The sequence below is a fragment of the Nesoenas mayeri genome, assembly GCF_963082525.1.
Source record: "Nesoenas mayeri genome assembly, chromosome: W".
NCBI classification, from domain to species: domain Eukaryota; kingdom Metazoa; phylum Chordata; class Aves; order Columbiformes; family Columbidae; genus Nesoenas; species Nesoenas mayeri.
This window is the reverse complement of record NC_137553.1, coordinates 16243489-16263085: the sequence shown is the minus strand read 5'-3', so window position 1 is coordinate 16263085 and position 19597 is coordinate 16243489.

The following is a 19597-nucleotide window of genomic DNA, read 5'->3' as shown; positions in this document are numbered from 1 at the left end:
AGTATATTATGGGAGACAGTGTCAAAGGCCTTGCTGAAGTCCAGATAGACCACATCCACGGCTTTTCCCTCATCCACCAGGTGAGTCACCTGATCATAAAAGGAGATCAGGTTGATCAGACAGGACCTGCCCCTCCTAAACCCATGCTGGCTGGGTCTGATCCCTTGTCCATCCTGAAGGTGCTGTGTGATTCCATTCAGGATGATCTGCTCCATAACCCTGCCAGGCACCGAGGTCAGGCTGACAGGCCTGTAGTTGCCAGGGTCAGCTTTGCAGCCCTTTTTATGGACTGGGGTAACATTGGCCAATTTCCAATCATATGGGACCTCCCCAGTGAGCCAGGACTGTTGGAAGATGATGGAGAGTGGCTTGGCAAGTTCTTCTGCTAGCTCCCTCATCACCCTAGGATGGATCCCATCTGGTCCCATAGACTTGTGAGGATCCAGATGGCTCAGTAAATCACCAACTATTTCCTCCTGGAATACAAGGGGCCTGTTTGGCTTCCTATCTCTGTCAACCACCTCCAGAGGTGAGTTGTCCTGAGGGCCACCTGTCTTACTGGTAAAAACTGAGGCAGAGTAGGTATTAAGTACCTCAGCTTTCTCCTCATCTTTGTTAACTATATTTCCCTCAAAGTCCAACAGAAAATGGAGGTTTTCCTTGCCCCTCCTTTTGTTGTTAACATATTTGAAGAAGGACTTTTTATTATCCCTGACAGAATTGGCCAATTCTCTTCTGGAAGCCAGTACAGCAGGCTGCAACCTGTGCTTCTTTTTTAAAGGGGAGAAGAGAAAATAAATAGAAGAAACTCCCATGCCCCCCACCCCACCCCCCTTCTTCTCCCCCTCCAAAACCCAGAGGCTCAAACCCTGAAAACAATTTTGATCTGCTCAGGAAATTCCAACGTGAGCCACTTACTACATTGTTTTATACAGTTGGAGGAGGAATGATCTTTGTCTCAAATTATTCTTCTCTCAAATTTTATCTTCTCTCAAATTATTACTCTCATGAATAATAACGAATGAATAGCATTGTCCTTGCAGCACCTACACTCAGGCCATATTAGCTGTCTTCTGAGCATCTCTGTCTATTGATTAAAGCATTAGGAGGAACATCAGTTTGGAAGGAGTGCTTTTGATTAGCTAATTATTTTAACGAAAAAAGCAGTTAACTTTGATTCAAAGTACGTGATAAACTGTGGCTGCTGTTTTCTCATGTGCTGGAGGGAGATTGGAGAACGTAACCAAATGAGAACGTCACTCGGGAAGCTAATGAAGAAGAGTTTGCCGGCTGAACGTGAGCATCATGTGTGAGGTCTTCTGCATGACCAAGGGACATGGAAAAATTTTTGCATTTAAGGGGGGCTAATGGTTTTTGGCTGGTGAACTCTAGTGACTGCAGGAACTTCATGGTTGCATGAAGCATGTACAGGACAGTTGGGTCTGTATGCTCTTGTGTGAAGACTGGGTTTAACTGGTATGAATCAAATGTCCTCAGACACAAGGTGTGAACTGTGGGGTTGTCCTATGCAGGGACAGGAGTTGGACGTGATGATCCTTGTGGATCCCTTCCAACTTGAGACATTATATGAATTAGTGAAGAAATCCGGGGAGCTAATGTGAGTTGTAGTGGCAAGTTGGAATATTGGGGAGGTGTTAAAAAAGAAGCAGCTTAGAAAAAAATTTGGAGAGACCACAGAATCATGGAATGGTTGGGGTTGGAAGGGACCTCTGCAGATCATCTAGTCCAACCCCCCTGCTAAAGCAGGTCCACCTAGAGCAGGTGAAGTATCTGCCTCCACTATTAACAAAAGTGAGTGGCTTTTGGAAGGTGGGGGTTTGATTCAAGTCACCATCCAAAGGGAGAACCTGAAGACCAAGCAATAAGTGACTGGTTTCTTCTGGATTGGAGGTTGGGCCCCGGTATTGGGCGACCAAATCGGAGACAGATGATGGCTCTTGCATGGTGCAGATGGAGAGGAAAAGAGAAGGAGGGGTCATGGTGGTGAGCACATCCTCCTCTTTGATCTCCCTTTCCTGTTTTTTGATTCAATGTCGAACATCTGGACATGAGCTCGGTCCAGCTCCTGCTCTTGGGGCTCTTTCAAATCAGCCTAGACTTCCAGACCACTTGCTGCTGGGAAAAAATTTTCTTCTAGTTTGGATTAAGCTGAAACTCAGACTTGGTGGCTTTGTCCTGGAAGTCTGGGCTAAGGACAAGCCTGCCTAGGTAAGATCCTGGAGTTAGTCTGGATTGAAGCGAGCTCTGGAGATCCTCTGGTCCAGCCCTTTGCACAGCACAGCACCAGCTTCTCCATCAAACTTGGTTGCTCAGGGTCTCATCCAGCTGAGTCTTGATGTTGTTTCCAAGGATGGAGACCACACACCCCTTGGTGTCACACCAAAGGAATTTTTTATTATATCCATCAGAGTTTCCTGTGCCGCAGCTACCGATCCTCAGACATTCAGGTGGTTTGCTGGAGAAGACTTCTGGTCTTGTCCATGCCCCTGACATGTACCCGTTGGGTTTCTGAGCTCCTTAGGGACATCGCTTTCCAGCCAGGCAGCAGCTTGTGTCTGCCCATGTTCACTGAGAAGGCTCAGCACCAACTGACCTAATTATTGTAATCTTGCTCTTCTCTAGATAGTGCAGTTTCCTTGGCTCTCAGGAGGCTTCCCTGGTTTCTCCAAGCTGCTCTTTGATTTCTCGTCTGTCTTTCACTAATATTGTTCATTTGCTCAGGCTGGATAAGCCCGAGTTTAAGGTTTGTAGCCAGATATATTGCAATATTTGTGAACTCCTCCTCCTGCTGGGTTTGGTGGCCCCAGTCTTTTTTGTTCCCTATCTTTTTTTTTTTCTTCTTCCCTATTTATTTTTTTTTTGTTCCCTATCCCAATTTTTTTTTTTTTTCCTATCCCATTTATTTCTTCCTTCTGCCAGACCCCCCTGCCCTCTCTGCCTTCCCTACCTGCTCCCTTTCATTTCCATAAGGGATTTATTTGGGTACAGATATAGACCAGCTACCTTTTAAAGGTGCCAATTTTTTTTTTTTTTTTTCACAGCAAGACAGGGATTTACAGTACGTTAACAGGATTTAACGTCTACTTCACCATAAATAAAGCCCAGGAGGGGAAAAAAAAAAGCCAAAACCCAACCCAACAACAAAACATTGGATGTTGGGGTGAGTTCCTCTATTCATAAACTTATTTTTTTTCCTGAAAATTGAGGTTGGGGAATTATCCCTGTGCTGTCTGAAAACCTTTGTGGTCCCTGTCGGGCAAAAAATAACTTGATATAACTTGGTGCCTCCTTAGCTTTACTGCTAAGTTCCCTGGTTAAAACACCTGATAGGATCAGCAGAGGTTGGTGGCACTGCAGGGACATGATGACAGAGGCTTTGAAAAACAACAAGTCAGCAGCATTATCCTCAAAACCTGTTTTTTGTTTGTTCTTTTTTTTTGTTTTGTTTTGTTTTGTATTTTTTTGTTTGTTTGGGTTTTTTGTTGTGTTTTTTGTTTGTTTGTTTTTGGGGTTTTTGTTTGTTTGGTTTTTTGTTTGTTTGTTTGTAGAGCGAGATAAGGACCAAGCAAAACAAGTCGATTCAATGTGAATCACGCTAAGCCATTTATTACAGAAACAAGTCTCCTTATATACGTAACTATATTCTAATCACGCGTCCACGCTCCAAGCATGGATTCGTTAAATGAGTATCGTGGGCTGTCCGTGCGCTGGAGTCTCACTGATGATACGTCCGATGATTCACGCCACGCCAGGACCCCGGTGATTGAGGAACGCCCCTCTTTCTCACAGCAGACTCTGTTCTCGAAGTGGCCTTGAGATACCTTTGAGCCTGACTAATTCAGCAACAGGTCTTAATCTATCAAAACCCATCCACACTTCCCCCTTTCTTTTCCTGAATTAGTCAGGCCCCTTAAACTGCACGGTGCATCATTTTTGAAATATACTGCAACATAGAACACGTGATTAACAACATAATTACAATTACATATAATGCAGTTAAACCTTACTTAATAAGATCAAACAACTACCTGCCTATTCTTAAAACCTTAATTCTACTATGACAACCTTATTAACACACTATTTTAATAGATTCAAAATAACCAGACAAGTTAATACAATATATTCTCTTAAATTCCTAAAAGATTTATAACTGCGCAGTTTATAGGGTAACATACTTAATATCATCAGCATATACTAATAATTGAATTAATATCTTAAAAGTTATCTTAACCTATTTAAAAGATCAATAGCTTAACCTTAATATCCCTTCTAAAACTTTATCAGTTGCTGAACTTAGATTACTATGATAGAGATATCTCATAATTTTACCTTATCTATGCATTGACTATCTAATCATAATATCACCCTTTTGGATCTCCTGCTGATTGTTCAAATTGCCATTCTCCACAGAAGGTACACCACCTGCTTGCTAATAGGCTTCTAGACCACCAGATCTGTGAGCATCTGTAACACTGAATTAGGATCCATGGTTTACATCTGAAACAGTCCTCACAACTTATCTCCCTCCTGTCCATCTGCATCCGTTGAATCTTTGTTGAATCCACTTCAATCCTTGGCCTGTAATGACACAAACATAACCTTTTCCCCAGGTTATCAATTGATGTGGCCTTTTTAATTGACTAGTGATTTGGCCATAACTAATGTAGGTTCTTTCTGATTTAGCATGGTTTTGGGTCATACTTGCAAAGTATTTCATCACATACAATGCTTTTGACAATTGGTTTTGTGGTGCTTCCCCTACTTCCCCCCTTTTTTTTTAAAAAAAAAAAAAAAAACAAAAAAATTCAGAACCAGATATGTGCGTTGGATCTTGACTACATACTCAAAATCACAAATCAAATTTAGAGGTTCCTCCTTAAAAAGCTCTAAGTAATTTAAAGCTGTGCCAAGTTCTGCTAATTGGGTTGAACCTTCAATAATTTTTACAGAATGACGCCAATTGTTATCTTCACACCAAACCACTACAGCTTTATGAGACTTCCCAGAACCATCAACAAAAACTTTGCAAGTATGTAGGATCAGACCATATGCAAGTATGGCCTATGACCTGATGTTAAAGACTTGCAGGTTCTGCAGCAATTTATATTTTACATTTAGGCATGCCAAAAGCTGTGCTGTTAAGAAAACCAGCTAGTGAAATTTATAAAGACATAGATTACAAATAAAAAAAATCAGAATTAAATTTCACAAATGGTATATATATGACAAAAGGATCATGGCCTATTAAAACTTAAATTCATTCCCTGCATTTTCTTGATCAGAGTGACAATTGGTATATAACAGCTGGTATATCAGTTTGCTAGCAATCTCATCATACTGTCCCACAATAGCCACAGGTTGTTTCTATGTTGTAGCTATAAATAGACAAATCTGCAAGTCCAATCGAATGCAGCCAGCCTGTAAGGTTGTCATAAATTCATTCCTCAAAGTTTCTGACTCCATTTTGGCTGTCATATTTATTGGATATTGTTTTCCCTTACCAGATCAAAGTCCTGTTTCAGATCTATCAGTGTAGTATTTGCTTTATCGAAACATTGGCTGTTAATAGTAGTAGAAATACAGCATTTGAAATTTCCTTGGAGATTTCTCAGTTGCAGCAAGCAGATCTGCACCATCCCAGCAGCTTCTTGTAGGCCATGCAACTAAACAGAATTCTCAGAAAACGTTATTTGAGCTTACAATTTACTTAACAAATCCTAACCTAACAGAGGTATAGGACTTTCTGGCAACTACAAGAATTCATGTATTAAAACTTTGTTCCAAATTTGTCATTCCATTGGTCACAAAAAATGGCCTTTCTTTCGTTCTCTCCCATGACCTCAAAAACTAGCATGGTGAATTTACTAACAAGTCTCTTACAACTAATTACCACAGAATAAGTCTATCAACAAATTTTTGGTTTAATTTTCCAGTTTCACTAGAACTATGCATCCACTGGTGATGCCTTTAAATTTCACCCTCAGACTCCTTCATGCAGTATTACAGCTCTCTAGCAGTAACATTGCTTGGGGGAGGGGTGTGGGGGGGAATAAAACTTCCGTCTCGCCCCCATCTGAGATGGCAAGACGTACAGCCCAGCATGAAAACACATCAGGTTGAACTCCACATCAAACCAATATGGCTCCACTCCACATCCAAATCAGTACCAGTCTGACCCAGAGAAGCACTGAACACTGTGACCCCCCAAAGCTGACCAGTGTGAAAAGACTGACTTCAGCAAGGAGGTAAAATTATGAGCTCTTTTCCCCAGATGTGCCAAAACCTAGGAAACAAGACAGAAGCAAAAATAAACACCAACAACCCCTGATTCAAAGCCGAAAAACAACACAGTGCCACAACAAAAATGGATGACAATACTTCAGGGAAAAAAAAAAAAGGACAGAGCGGGGGGAGTAAAGCCCCCCTTTCTCTGCTTAGCAGCGGGAAAACAGGTTTCTCCATTTTTTTTTTTCGTTCTCTTCTTCCTGCAGTTCAGATATAGTCAAGGTCACGCAGCTGGTACGAGGTGGGAGGCTCTGGTAAACTCCTGAGTTACAATGAGCTGCACATAGGCCTGGGATGTTTTGGTCTTTTGTTTTCCCATTTCATTCCAGCCATAATACACTTTATATGCAATTTCAAGTAGCTCAGAAATAGTTACATTCCTTAGCTCCATTTACCTTCTACAATTTAGAGATGTCAAAAAACAGTATAAACCAGTATAGTAAACATAAATCCATTATTCTATTTTCCTAAATCTAAATCAGTTAATACCCTAGCAACTTTTAAATACAACCTCTTCCAAATTCACATCTATCATAGCATTTTAACAATTTAAATGCTTTTCTAACAATATAAGCAATTACTCTAATGTGTAAGGATGCATCCTAAGGGGGAGCAAGGTGGAATTTTAGCAGTGGAACCGGTTCCCATTTTGTAATTATCTCCCCAAACAAGATTCTTTTGGTACCAAATATGAATATGCAAACTAAAATACTGAGCTCAGATATGAAAACCATATACCAAGTTCAAATATGCAGATGGATCACAGTTACACCAATATAAGACAATATCTCAATTTTTTATATTGCACCTGTGGGCCACTCACTGCTCAGCCAGGTGGAGGTACCTCTGGGTCTCCCTGACAAAAAAGGTCAGTTGCGCGCTGAAACCCATCCGCACCCGCCGACCCGGACTGAGCAAGGCCTTCTTTTGTTTTGTTTTGTTTTGTTTTTGTTTTAATGTCTCGTCTGGTGCACTACAGCTGTTATTCCAAAACCAGAATTCTTTACATGATGTGCATACAGAAAAACCAAATCCAGCACACCGAGAGGAGACACAGCCTGTCACAGAGTTGCGCAAGTCTGAATGCTGGAATAAAGCTAGCATGCTAGAGAAAAAAAAATAACAGCTACTACACACAAAATTTACCATCACATTCACGCAGTAAAGAACTAAATTACTCATGATCTTCTGAATTATCACAAAATGCACATTTTGAGTCAACGGATTCTCATGATTTAACAGACTGTGAACTTATCGTACCATATAGCACAGACCTACCAAAATTGCAACATACTTAAACAGATACCCACAAAGAAAACAGGTTAATAAGGAAAGCATCCTGCAGACTTTAACAAGTTTTCTGTGACCTGTGTGTTATCAGTTAACTCTCAGCTTGTTGAAGTTCAAAGCACCCCGCCTGTAAAACTGTCTGAAATGATTTAATGATCTCTTGTAGGGATTTATTTTGTCCTGATCTTCTGGCCTCAAAACCAACATTAATTGCAACAAGATTCTATTTTCCGGACACTTTTCCCAATCATTTAAGTTATACCGCAGCCACCATTAATTACAATATTTTACAAGATCTTCCTTCCTTATAATTCCGAGTGCTTTCCTAAGTTTTAAAACACCTCCCAATACTGATTTTTTAGGAACACAACTGAAAACAATTATTCCTGACCCCATCTTGCAACTAAAAACCTTGAGAAGCGGGGGGAGGGAGGGGGAGGAAGGCACAAGGCTGCTTGCAGCGAGAATGGGAAAAGTGGGAGAAGGTTTTACAGTGCACTTAAAAACAACTAGTAAAACAATTAACTCACATTCCTGACAAGCTGCTTGATTTTCAGAGAGGCAATACACAGGAGCACATAATATGTACTGGAAAACTTGCAAATAACACATTGATAGCAAACATTAGCATTCTCTACTGCTAATCTCAACACTAGTGCTTCCTTAGCTTCTAAGTTTTCGACCTGCTTACTGATGGCGTCTTGAAGATGGTCAATAAATTGCATGTAATTCTCATTGGGACTCTGATTAATAGTTGCAAATGATTTGGCACCTCTCTCATAGCTTGATGTACAAGATCTGTTGACTGCCTCAGGATTTCAGAAACTTATCGTGTCTGTAGTTGCGGTGTGTCAATTAGTGTCTCTTCCAGGAGTTGTGGGACACCTGCCCCCCTCGACGAATCCCCATTGTTCTGTCCTAAATGATCTATAGCTGTTACATTTCACACAGTTCTTTTGACAAATTATCTGACTCCAGTTCCTTGGACTGCTTGGTCTCTTTAGGGTCGTGTGATGGTATGGGAGGCCATCCACTCGGTAATTTTCCTCTCCCCGCCTCAGACCGCTGCACCAGTGCCGCCGGCACAACAGGGGATGTAGTGGGGAGGGGGTCAAAAGACACGATCCGGGTAAACTTCACAGTCATTTTTAGGTTTGTTATCAGGCTGCAACGCTGGAAAAATTCTGGCAACGGTAGCCCGCTCAGCCTTAAAGTCTTTTAAAGTGGAAATTTTAAGCTTCCATTTAGTCGCTAGTGATTTAGTTTTTTTATCATCTCCATTGCTGACCCTATTCCATAATTTCTGCCTTTTATCGTCTCAAAGTTAACGTTTAAAAGCCTTCTCATTTTCTCCTGGGTAGCCTTTAATTCTATACCGAATTAATAGTCCACATATGTTACTTTCTTCTTATTTAAGTCCTCTCATAGAGAGAATAGGCAGGAGGAGTTTAACTACGGCTTCTTCCTCAAAGGATTTATTTTGCCCCATAACTTCACTCTTCCCTCCTCCCGCTCCCAGCCGCTCACCCTTTACGGTGACTTCTTCAAGAACGCGGAACGTCCGTACGCCTCCGCCCGGTTCTCAGTCTAGCTGATCCGCCTCCGGCTGGGCCGCTCTAGGCTTTTCCCCAACTTCAGTGGTACGCCGGTCAGAGTATCACGTCGGGGTCACCAGATGTAGAGCGAGATAAGGACCAAGCAAAACAAGTCGATTCAATGTGAATCACGCTAAGCCATTTATTACAGAAACAAGTCTCCTTATATACGTAACTATATTCTAATCACGCGTCCACGCTCCAAGCATGGATTCGTTAAATGAGTATCGTGGGCTGTCCGTGCGCTGGAGTCTCACTGATGATACGTCCGATGATTCACGCCACGCCAGGAGCCCGGGGATTGAGGAACGCCCCTCTTTCTCACAGCAGACTCTGTTCTCGAAGTGGCCTTGAGATACCTTTGAGCCTGACTAATTCAGCAACAGGTCTTAATCTATCAAAACCCATCCACATTTGTTTGTTTTGGGTTTTTTTTTGTTTTTTTTTTTTTTAAATTCCCTTGTCATGTACAAGATCCAGTTTGACCTGAAAGGGAGCAGGAGAGGATGCATCCTCTGAGCATCAGTGAGGCTTTATCTGTGTTGGGGTTTTTGCAGCCTGGGTTTTAACTTGTGCAATTCCCGATAATCTCTGGAGAGTAAATATTTTCTCCTTGAGCAGAAAATATTTCCCTCATTTTAAAAAATATAAAAGTATATATATATATGCGAACTTCACTGAGCTTCCTATGAGTTTCTCATAGATATGTGAATTACATCTTCTGTGCTGCTGCATCTTTTGGGTTGGTACCCCAAATTATCCTTAGGTGTTCTGAATACTCCTAAATATCAGCCCACTGAACAAATAGTGGATGGTAACTGTATTTTTTTTTTTAATTTTATTTTTCAGTTAATTAGCCTATAGCAAAATTGTGGTAGTTGTGGAGAATAAGAGGATTTTTAGCTGGGGTCAATGAGAATAGGGATTTTTCATAGAATCATAGAATCATTTTGGTTGGAAGAGACCCTCAAGATCATCAAGTCCAACCATAACCTAAATCGAGCACTAAACCATGTCCCTAAAAATCTCATCTCTGCATCTTTTAAACCCCTCCAGGGATGGTGACTCTACCACTTCCCTGGGCAGCTTGTTTTATTTTTTTAGAAAAGGAAACAAAATAATGTCAAGTCAAAGAGGCTTCATTCAATCCAAAATGAAATCTGGTTTTAAGTATTTTACACTGTAATGGAGAGCTGTGGAAATTTAGTGTACATCACTGTGACATAAAAGTAAAAATCCTTTGTTTAAAAATACCAAACCCTAAAAAAAAAAAAAAGAAAAAACTTTTACCAGCATTTTCTTCCCAGTGTTTTGGCTGCAGTGACTTGAACAAAGCTATTTCAAATTCACCAAGCCAAAACCGGGCTGCTGGCAAACAAGTGATTTTTAAAAATCATTATTATTATTCTTTGATGGGTTCAGCCTTTTGTTTCTGCAAAGATGGATTCAGTTTCTTGAGTGCCTGATGTCCCTTGTCAGAGGAGGGGACATGTGGGGCTTGAGTGCCAGGTGTCACCTCTGGTTCCTGCTGCTGGAAGACGTTGAGCTTCTTCTGGACATGGAGGGATGCTCACCAGCAATGGGGTGGCCCTGTGGACCAGAGATCCTCAGCAACCACAAAGGTTCTTCAAGGTCCCTCCAGGAGGGAAAAGCCCTGAAAAAAGCTCTAGTAGGAGCAGGGAAAGCCTGTCCCAAGCCTTGGTTCTTTGTGGTCATCTTAGCATTCGTTGCATCTTCCTCTGAAGTCTCCAAGTGCTTGCAGTAACTCAGGGCTAGGCACATAGTTTATTTTTTTTCATCATTCATATTGTGTAATTTATTCCAGAAGTGCCTTTTCCAGTCCCTTGTTCAGCTCAGCTACATAATTGGTGGGTTGTAAAGATCCCTCAGATGCCCTCAGCTGACCTGGACAGGCCACCAAGAACTGGCAACAATGGGCTTCCACCTGCAAGGCCTTTTCATGTGAGATACTGGTATGGTTACACCATCTCTTGATTAAACAAATTCTTCCTTATCTCTTTTCTTGTCTTTTTTTCCCCCAAAACTAAATAGTTTGGGCTTTTAATTTGCGTCTCTGAGGTCAAAGGTATGTGAGTAGCAGGCATCCTGCTATGATGTTTGTGATGAAACTGCTGATGCTGCTCCCTTAGAGTCCTCCCCTCCATGTTCTCGTTATGATTAACTTTGGGGCTGTTAATTCCCTGGGTCTAAGCAGAGGTTGGCCGGTGCAGGATGGGATGTTCTCGGATGCTGACGTGGCTTAGAACAAGCTCCTTTGGTCCCTGCAGGTGCTTTCAGTGGGGTTGTGATATGCTGGAGGTCATCATGGGAAGACCTTCATAATGAACATGAACATGAAGGACCCTTCAACAAAAGAACAAAAAAATAGCATAAAACTCATTTGTGAATGTGTTTCTGGGTTGTCCTCATGCCTGCAGGTTCCCCAGTCGCTGGGAGTTCAGTCCTGGGCATGGCTGGTGGGTTTTCCACTGCAAATGGGATCTTGGGGTGGACACAGGTGTCCTGAAAGATGGATCTTTATTTGCAGGTGATCCTGGGTCCTCCAGTCATCACCCAGCCCTGTAGGAACAGTGTCTCCTTTTGGATCAGGAGGCAAACTTAACAAAATAAGTATTTCCAGCCCTATCCCTTCCCAGGCTGTGTTTGTGGAGAAAAAGCTTCTCTTGGTGCTTTCTTGTCCTGTTTTTCCTGAGCTGCTATATATTTACTCAATGCAATCACCCCTCAGGCAGTCTGAAAACTAAGGCCAAACTTCTGATGTTCATCAAAGACCTTCTAGATCCGTGATGCCTTCCCTGCAGTAGCACCTGGAAGCTCCAAGACCTCTTTCCTCCTCCCCACACCAGGAAAGCCAAGCGTTTAAGTTAAGTCCTAACAAGACTTCTTGTGTTTTCCAAGAGAGGGAAGCAAGGCACGGTGGAGCAGCCAGCGATACATCCCAACCACATGCACAGCACTTGGTCACTTGGGTCCATGATGGTTGGACCCAAGTATGGTCCATGATGGGTGGAACACTTGGACACAAGGAGCAGCTCAAAGACATTTTGGGACCAACTTGAGGTTCTCGTTCCCAGTACACCAGCAGCGATACTGGGGCTCCTCAAGACATCTGAGACCTGGGGTTTGCAGAAAGGACTGATGTTAAGGACACTGACAACAGGGCATGTGAGGACATGGGGTTGGTGGATTCCATGGCTGAACATCAGCTGTTTTGTTCTGGGCCAGTTCATCTAGACTGTCATTGCTGCTGGTGGAGGTAAATAAGACACTCCCCAAGCTCTCTTGATCTCATGTTCATCTCAAAATAGGTCAGGTATCGTGTCCTGGAAGGATGTGTTTCTCCGTTTGTTTTGTATTAATGAAAACCTCCCTGTCATCCTCCTGCTTGCCAGGGCTCAGCTGACTGGAACTGCTTCATTTACCTCTTGTTAATCAAACCCCGCGATCCCCTGGGTGATAAATGGAGCTGTGCAAACTCTTGCAGCATCTTTACCCTGCTGGGGTTTGTCAGGCTGGTTTTCTTCCTGTCACTGGCTTCTTATCACCCCTCACTTGCTATGATTTAGGGAGGAGTAACTGAACGGGGAGTGGGGTTGCCCAAAAAAGATTTTTGGGGAGATGGAAACAATTTCTTCCTGGAAAGGGCTGTCGGGCATTGGAACAGGCTGCCCAGGGCAGTGGTGGAGTCACCATCCCTGGAGGGGTTGAACAGATGTGAGATGAGGTTCTCAGGGACATGGGTTAGTGACAGGGTTGGGTTAACAGTGGGACTTGATGATATTGAGGGTCTTCTCCAACCAAAATAATTCTATGATTCTATGTCCCTTCCCAGGGCAACTACTGGCAGCCCAGTGCAAAACCTGGCTGGGTATCGCATTTTCTCTCCTAATTTCTGTGAGAAACCATGTGGGAGAACATGCAGGAGATCATTGTAGGCTGAAAAAATGGATTTAAAGTCTGCAAAGGCATCTTGCCAAGCTGTGAGAGCTGTCTCAGATGATGCCCTTTGCCCACAGTGGTCTCAGGGAGCTGGGTTTAATTCAAATGGTCCCTGTGTTTGGCATGAGAATCACTTCTCCGTAATACAGTCACTTTGCTGGATGGAAGCTGTGTCTGGACCACATCCAGTCCACAGAGCAGGAGCTGAGGAGGATACTGTGTGCAGCCCCAGGTGAAGGGAAAGCTTTGGTAATCAACTCAGTCCTGGGTCAAAAACCTGTCCTTAAATGTGTGCGGGTTTGATGCCTTGCTGGGGTCTGTGTTGGGCTCCATCCTTTCTGAAGCAGAAGGTTCAAGAAGTACATAGGACACGGGAGATGATGCTTTTTCCATGTCTTTGCAAGTGGCTGAAGCTCTTACATGGGTATATTTAAATCTGGAAGAAGCCAATTTCCAAAATTCTTGGTTTTTTCTACTAGAATATTTAGAAGATCTCATTGGTGGTGGTGCTGTGGCTGCTGTTTGTATGATAACTGATAAGGTCCATGACTGATGCTCCTGAGGTGTCTGTGATGTATAATAAAAGCCAGTCTGCTGCTTATTTTATAACTTGATCATTTGAATGTGGTGGAGGAGCTCAGGTCCAGGATCCAGAGGCAGGTTTTGGAAATTTTGTTTGTTTGTTTGTGGGTGTTGCTGAGTGGGGATATTTTAGTTTTTGTGGGGGTTTTTAACACTGAAGGTAATTAAAGATTCAGCAAATCTCTGAATATGCTTAATCTGTGCATGGAGTCTTTCAGATGAGTTTAACTAGCTCAGAGAGGGACATGGTAAGTTATTTTCCTTTTCCTCTGCAAAGTAGCAAGAGGTTTACAAGATGATTTTTCTTTCCAGTTCCAGTTGAGCAGCTCACATTAGGCAGAATTCAGAGATCATCTATGAGTGAACCAACCTTGGGACGGAGGGAATTATCTCTCCTTGAAATCTGCTCCTTGCTCCTTGTTTTGCTCATATAACCCAAGCTCCAAAATACCGGATTTGTGGGTGGGAAGGATTGTTCTGCTTGGTTGGAGCAGCAGAAACCCAGGGATAATTTGCTTTTTTCCACTCCTGATGGTACAGGAGGTGGCTGATGCTGCAAAAAACATCTTGCTTCTTCATTCCCATTTCATCTTTCTAAGCCCTTGAACATGGGAGGCACCTGTGGCTCTCCTGTCCCCAACCTTGTCGCACAGAAGAGTTTCATTGCCAAAAGAGAGAAAAACCATGATGAAGGGAAGTGATTGGTGGGGCTGGAGGCAAGATTTCATTATGTGGACCTCATGAGGTTCAACAAGGCCAAGTACAAGGTCATGCACCTGGGTCAGGGCAACCCCTGGTATCAGCACAGGCTGGAGATGGAGGGATGGAGAGCAGCCCTGCGGAGAAGGACTTGAAGACACCTGGTGGATAAAAGATTGGATGTGAGCTGGCAATGTGTACTTGCAGCCCAGAAACCAATTTTATCTTGGGCTACATCACAAGGAGCGTGGGCAGCAGGTGGAGGGAGGGGATTCTGCCCCTCTGCTCCACTCTGGTGAGACTCCCCTGCAGTGCTGATCCAGCTCTGGGGTCCTCAGCACAGGACAGACATGGATCTGCTGGAGAGGGGCCAGAGGAACCACAGAAATGATCCGAGGCTGGAACAGCTCTGCTGGGAGGACAGGCTGAGAGAGTTGGGGTGTTCAGCCTGGAGAAGAGAAGCTCCAGGGAGACCTTATTGTGGCCTTTCTGTACTTAAAAGGGGCCTGTAAGAAAGATGGGGGCAGACTTTTGAGCAGGGTCTGTTGCGATAGGACAAGGGGCAATGGTTTTAAACGAAAGGAGGCTGGACGGAAGGAATTTTTGACACTGAGGGTGGTGAGACTCTGTCCCAGGTTGCCCAGAGAGGTGGTGGATGCCCCATCCCTGGAGACATCCCAGGCCAGGCTGGATGGGGCTCTGAGCAACTTGAGCTGGGTGGAGATGTCCCTGCTCATGGCAGGGGTGGCACTGGATCCACCTGGATTGATACTGGGAGTTGCCCTGGCCCAGGTGCAGGACCTTGCACTTGGCCTTGTTGAACCTCATGAGGTTAACACGGGCCCACTTCTCAAGCTTCTCCAAGTCCTTATGAATGGCATCCCATCCTTCAGACATGTCAATTGCACCACTCAGCTTGGTGTCACCAACAAATATAAACTCTTCTGAGCTAATCTTGTTTTATAGCTTCTCTCAATGAACAAGCGACAGGACGAGAGGAAATGGCCTCAAGTTGCACCAGGGGAGGTTGAGGTTGGATCTTGGGAACAATTTCTTCCTAGAAAGGGCTGTCAGGCATTGGAACAGGCTGCCCAGGGCAGTGGTGGAGTCACCATCCCTGGAGGAGTTGAACAGATGTGGAGATGAGGTTCTCAGGAACATGGGTTAGTGCCAGGGCTGGGTTAACAGTTGGACTTGATCTTGAGGGTCTCTTCCAACCAAAATAATTTTATGGTTCTATGTCCCTTCCTGGGGCTCTGAGCAACCTGATCTGGGTGAAGATGTCCCTGCTCATGGCAGGGGTTGGACTGGATGAGCTTTGAAGGTGCCTTCCAACCCAAACCATTCTATGATTCTATGAAGAGAGGACCAGCTGTCTCCTCCTCGCATAAAACCTTCTCTGTCCGTCCACCCATCCAGAGTGGCAGCTCCAGCGTTTTGGCTGGCGACCCAGCTCTGTCCTCTGAATGCTGCTAAAAGCCAGCGTAGGGGTGCAAAAATGTTCTTTGTCAGCAAAATATGGGCATGATTTAACAGGGATTAAACACCCTGCGCGCTTGCCTTGCTGTTGACCGGGGGATGCTGCTCCCACCCCATCCCTTCCGACTCGCAGGATGAATTACTTCAGCGGGTTGACATCTCAACTCAAAGTTGGTTGTGTCTTTTAGCATTATGGGGCTTTTCATAGCCCAAGTGCCCATTATATTGCCTGGGTGCCTGGAAAGAAAAGATTACCTTTCTGAGAATGGTTTTTCCCTTTGGTTATTTGCAAAAGGTGGAACGCGACGGCACGAGCTTGTGGTTGAATTGTGCAGTTGCAAAGCGTGTGGATCAGCTGGTTATTCTAATGCTTTTACTGAGGATGTGGGCTGTTGCTTTCATGGGATCAGGGCTCATCCCCTGGGATTGCAGAGGAACCGATCAAAATCCACGTGTTTTTTTCCTTAGGATTGCTATTCACTCATCATACTGAGGCACCTGTGTTTGTGTGGTGTATGTGTGCAAGCTCTTTTGGCAGGAGAACATCCTTAATTCTTGTCTTTTAGCATAATTTTTGCAACCATTACGTCCTATCCAGCCTGCCGGTGTGATGCCATGTGCTCTTGGAGGAGAAACATGGCAGCTCCAAAGAGAAGATCGTGGAGTATGTGTGAAATCTGCTTTTTTTTTCTTTTTTTTTTTTTTTACTGTTTCTTCACATATTTTTATTTGGTGATGTTTCCTTCGGAAAGGTGAAAAATAATGAGGATAAAATGTAACGTCGATTCTCATGCCATTAGCTTTTAGTAGAAGCAGGGGAATGCGAAAATGGATTCTGCTGACTTAAGTCACAGTTTGTAGTATCAGCTGCTATATAAATAGGTTATAAAACCTGTTCATGATTCAGGGGTTGATGGTTAGAGGTCTTTTTATGATCAATTTCAGGTTTTATTTCTAAAAATGCTGATGTATTTCCATATATTGAATTTATATAAAAATCAGGGGATGGGGAGCATGCCTACTATTGTTCTGCAGCTGGAGTGATGCTCCTTTGCCCTGGCATCCTGTGGGACTGATATCCATCAGATAAGCCATAAACTCACCCCCACACACCTCCTAAAGTTGAGACAGTAGTTTTCTTAGTCGTATTCTCATTTATTCCTTTATTCCTTGGCAACATGCATCACACACCAAAGGTAACATCTTCCCCCCCCGGCGAGGAAGCCCGTCTGTTGGGAAACTGCTATGACCTCATGCACAGATTTGACACACTGAAAGAATTTGTGTTTCTAAAGGTGATGAGGTTTTTGTTTTTTTGAAAAGAGAAAAAAAAAAAACAAATCCACCTCCCAAACGCAAAAAAAATCCTTGTAGCAGTGAAGCAAGCTACGTAATAAATTATTGTCTGATTATTGATTATTGACTGATAATGAGGGATTTCTGGCTTTCTGGTTATTCCTCTCCCTTTCTTGCTGGGTAAATTTGTCAAGGCAGCTGGTTTTGGTCTGATTCTGTGGCCTTTTGCACTTGATTGTCTCCTGGCTCTCTCCTATTTTTTTTTCTTCCATGATTTATTTTTGTGTCTATTTTAATGGCTCTGTTTCAATGCAGAGTGGCGTTTACCTGCTTTGTGGCATGTCAGGCTCATGGACGGCACCGCAACGTGGCAGCTGTTGCGCTCCCGTCCTGTCACTTGGGCTTTTCTGCATCACCAGAAACCAGACTTGAGACTGGAAACACGATGAAATATATAAAATGTTCAGCCAGCCGTGGATGCATCAGTATCTGAAAAGCCCAAGGCTAAATCCAGCAGCAGTCACTTTTCAAAGGTGTTTACATTTTAATCAGAAAAGGGTCAGATCCAGGATATAATAATTTGCATTTCTGCACTTGGAATTGTTTGGAATCTGGAAAAATACCATTTATAGAGCAGCAAATCCAAATGGTAGACATGATGCTTCATCTGTGCTCACAGTAATACCTGGATGGGGGGAGTTGTGGTTCATCTTAATTTGCTTTAGTTTTTCTGTACTTACCGTTCAAACAGTTTTCTGGGTACAAAAAGTGGCCGCTGGCAATAAACCGCTCCTTTCATTCACTGCTTTAGAAAGACACATCACTAATTACTTGTTGTTGGAAATCAGCTGGGTTAGGAGAGAGAAAATTTTGCTGCTGCAGGAGCTCATTAAAAGGAGATGCGGGGAAGTGGCCATGCTGATCGGCAGGAGTTCAAACCCCAAATGTAGATGGTCAAAGGTCCTTCTGTCTTTCCTGCTGCCAAAGCGTTGGCTTGATGGAGGGTTTGACCAGGCTGCCCAGGGCAGTGGTGGAGTCACCATGCCTGGAGATGTCTAAAAGACATGGAGATGAGGTTCTTAAGGCCATGGTTTAGTGCTAGAGTTGGGTTAATGGTTGAACTCATTGATTTTGAGGGTCCATCCAACCAAAACGATTCTATGATTCTATGACCATGTTCTGTTACTCTCTGCACAGCCCCAGAAGGCACCAAGCAGAAGGAGATGTCATCTCAGTGGGACGTGATGCCCAACAGGTCTTCACTGGAGGGGGCAGAGAGCAATGGGGTGGGTTTTGGAGCCTGGACAAGAGATGTGAAGGTTGATGATGGTTCCTCATGGGACCAGGCTGGAGCCTCTCCTTGGGTCTCCTAGAGGTCTTTTTGGTTTGATTTTGCCATCATCCCATCATGCAGGCACAAATAAATAAATCTGTGGGCTGCTCAGGTGCTTCTCAGTTTATGTTCTGAGTGTCTTAGAGCAGAAGGAACCTGCTGGATCACAGCAGTATTTAAAATGTATTTGTTATAAACTCCCCGGGGAGACCGAATGCGAGAGGGACGCTGGACGACTCACCACAGAAGGAGGTGGCCTCATCGGTATGTGAAGAATTTGTGCTGCGGCTGCCTTTTATAGGAAGCATCTCTTGTTCTTAGCAAAACACAGGATCATAAATCCTGTATGGTGAGAAAAATGTTTACAAGGATTTGTCAGGGTAGCTCTGGAGCCCGTCACAGCCTTTATTTCTGGGGAATAAATCTTCTGCAGAGAGAGGCTGCTCTGCATTCCTCCTGCCCTATGTTGGAATTACGGAGGAATGCATGGGAGGATTGGCATGGGAACTTTTTCAGTGTTTATCTGGAGGATAAATAAGGAAGAGATGCGGGTTTACCAACCGGGATGCCTTAAGTGAGTAATTTAAACCCATATTTAAATGATGGAGTCCAAGTGGTTGGAAAGATTGGCTTAGGTGCTTGCCATTTATTGGAATTTGATGGGTGTTGGACCTTTTGATCACTGGATTTTTATATAGGTGTCTAAAATTGGAGAAACCTGATGCTGAGTGCTGCATTTCTGCCTGAACTCTGTATTTTAGAGATCTTTTCCAATCATCTTACCTAAGTGTTAGCATTGAGTGTTAGCTCCTGGCAATGTAGTTGTCAGTTAAATCCGCTTCCAACTTTTGATATTTGGGTGGTTCTTCTGTCTTTGATGACCACAACCTTCAAAGAAACTTGTCATGTGTGGGAAAGTGTTTTCGCCTTTCAGCATCCATCCAATGGAAACGAAAACACGGCAAAAGCAACCTCCTGATTTTGTTTCCTTTACTGATGCCTGAGCAGGTTGGACCTTGGGTGGGAGCGAGGAGTTGTGTAGTCATTGGCTTAATGG